The sequence below is a fragment of the Pinus tabuliformis genome, chromosome 2_1 (genome assembly GCF_031772625.1).
Source record: "Pinus tabuliformis cultivar Carrire ecotype Pingquan chromosome 2_1, CPIR1, whole genome shotgun sequence".
Lineage (NCBI taxonomy): Eukaryota > Viridiplantae > Streptophyta > Pinopsida > Pinales > Pinaceae > Pinus > Pinus tabuliformis.
The window spans coordinates 562404574-562407073 of NC_142299.1; positions in this window are offsets into that span (position 1 = coordinate 562404574).

The following is a 2500-nucleotide window of genomic DNA, read 5'->3' on the forward strand; positions in this document are numbered from 1 at the left end:
GTCCTCTCATGAGCCACTCCCCTTCTGAGGGAAAAAGAAGTAGCGGGTTGTGTCTTTGTTCCTCCCTTTGGATTGTGGGTTTTTTGTGGGACTCGCGTCATTTCTTCATTTCATGGTGTGCGCTTTGCGAACGTCCCTCTCTCTAGTGGCCTTGCACCATCGATGTATTTGTGGCTCGCGGCTTTCTCCAGCGTTGAGTGTCGGCCCGTGACAACTCCTCTTTGGAGTTTGATTCTTTGACCCCCGTTGACTCTCTCGCTGGAAAGGTTGTCGGGTGTTTTGTACACGGAGGGGTGCAATAGTGGGGTGGGTTTGTGTTATGGGCAACAATCTATTTGTCGTTTGAAGCCTTGTGTCGTTGGGTTGGGGGGGCTGTTTTCCTCTCAGTGACGTGCTCCAGACACTGGTCTCATCGTGGCCCTCGTCTTTTCTATTGGTCAATTTTTGGGTTGTGATTTATTTGCTTGGTTGTTTGCTATGTTGTAGAGCTGGAAAGGGTGTTGTGATGAATGCATGTGGGAGGGTGTGAAGAGGTGGGACGCTTTTTTGATTGGGTGCCTTGTTTGATTTCTTTTTGGTTAGCGGACATCTTGCTCGGCGCGTTGTTGAGCTTCTCTCTTTTCTTGGGATCTTTGTTTCTCTGGTGTTGTTTTTTTCCCTTCTTCCTTTTGCCCCTAGCCTTACGGAGGAGAGGTGGGATTGTTGTGGATTGGTGTTCGGGAAGGATGAAAAGCAGTACGAGTTCCCAGGGTGGCCACCCTAGTCCTTCTCGATTGCTGTCCCCTGCAGTTCCCCCCTTTTTCCGAAGGCGCAGGGTTTGGGAAGCTTGTTCTCTGTTTGAGCCTCCCCTTGTGAGCCGGTAGCCACGTTTGATATCTCTTGCTTTCCTGTTTTTTTCTTCCCTTCTTGCTTTTGGCCCCTTGGCTTTACGGAGAAAAGGTGGGATTGTTGTGGATTGGTGTTCAGGAAGGACGAAAAGCAGTGCGAGTTCCGAGGGTGGCCACCCTAGTCCTTCTCGATCATCGTCCCCTGCAGTTCCCCCCCTTTTTGCGAAGGCACGGGGGTGGGGATGCTTGTTCCCTATTTGAGCCTCCCCCTGTGAGCTGGTGGACGCGTTTGATATCTCTCTTTCTTTCATGTTGTTTTCTTCCCTTCTTTCGGCCCCTAGCTTTATGTGTTGGGTGTGGAGCCTGATTATCTTCTATAGTACCGGCATATTGGACCCCCAGTTCAAAATGGGGCGGCAACGCCACCCGTAAAATAATCACTGCCGTGGGGGGACTTTATGGAGCCCCCCCCTGGCGGGGGGTTTCGGGGGCAGCGCCCTCGAAGCTAAAAATAGCTGTAAAATTGCCTTGTAAAAGTATAGTAATTTCTAGCCAATCTGAGCCTTTCATTAGGCGGATGATCTTACGGTAGAACTTATGTTTAGTTTAGGGTTTTTTGCCCTAGAAGGCAACCCCTCTCTTTATATGAGGGCATTGTATTTGAGGCTGTGATATAGATGTGTATTCGGTGAGCGAGAAACATAGAGGTGAGACTGTGAGAGAAAACAGAGGATATTATAGCGGTTTTGCTGTAGGTTGTATCTCTTCATTTTGCTGGATAATAGAAAGGAAGGACTGGCTGTTCGAGGTGGACGTAGCCCAAACTGGGTGAACCACGTATATCTGTGTCTCTCTTGTTTTGTGCGTTTTCTGTGTTTATATTTCTGCAATATTATATGTGTTCCATTGCTCCGTAATATATAATTTTCTAACATTATGGAGAAAAGGTGGGATTGTTGTGGATTGGTGTTCAGGAAGGACGAAAAGCAGTGAGAGTTCCCAGGGTGGCCACCCTAGTCCTTCTCGATCGTCATCCCCTGCAGTTCCCCCCTTTTTGCGAAGGCACGGGGTTGGGGAAGCTCGTTCTCTGTTTGAAGCCTCGTCCCCTTGTGAGCCGGTAGCCACGGTTGATATATCCCTTTCTCTCTTGTTGTTCTCTTCCCTTCTTCCTCGTGGCCCCTAGCTTTACGAAGAAAAGGTGGGATTTTTGTGGATTGGTGTTCCGGAAGGACGAAACACAGTGCGAGCTCCCAGGGTGGCCACCCTCGTCCTTCTCGATCGTCATCCCCTTCAATTCCCCCCTTTTGCCGAAGGCACGGGGGCTTGGGAGGCTTGTGATTTGTTTGTGCTTTGTTTTCTACCCTGTTATCTTCCTTTCAGTCCCTAGCTCTACGGAGAAAAGGGGGAATTGTTGTGGGCTGGTGTCGGGGAAGGGCTAAAAGTAGTGCGAGCTCCCGGGGTGGCCACCCTAGTCCTTCTCGATCGTTGTCCCACACATTTCCCCCCTTTTTGCGAGGGCGTGGGGCTGGGGGGAGATTGTCCTCTGTTCGAGCCTCCCCCCGTGAGGGGGTTAGACACCTTTGTTTCTCTTTCTCTCATGCATTTTTCCTCCTTTTGCCCCTTGGCCTTACATTTGTTGTGGGGGGGTTGCCCCTATTCAGTTTTGTGGCCGA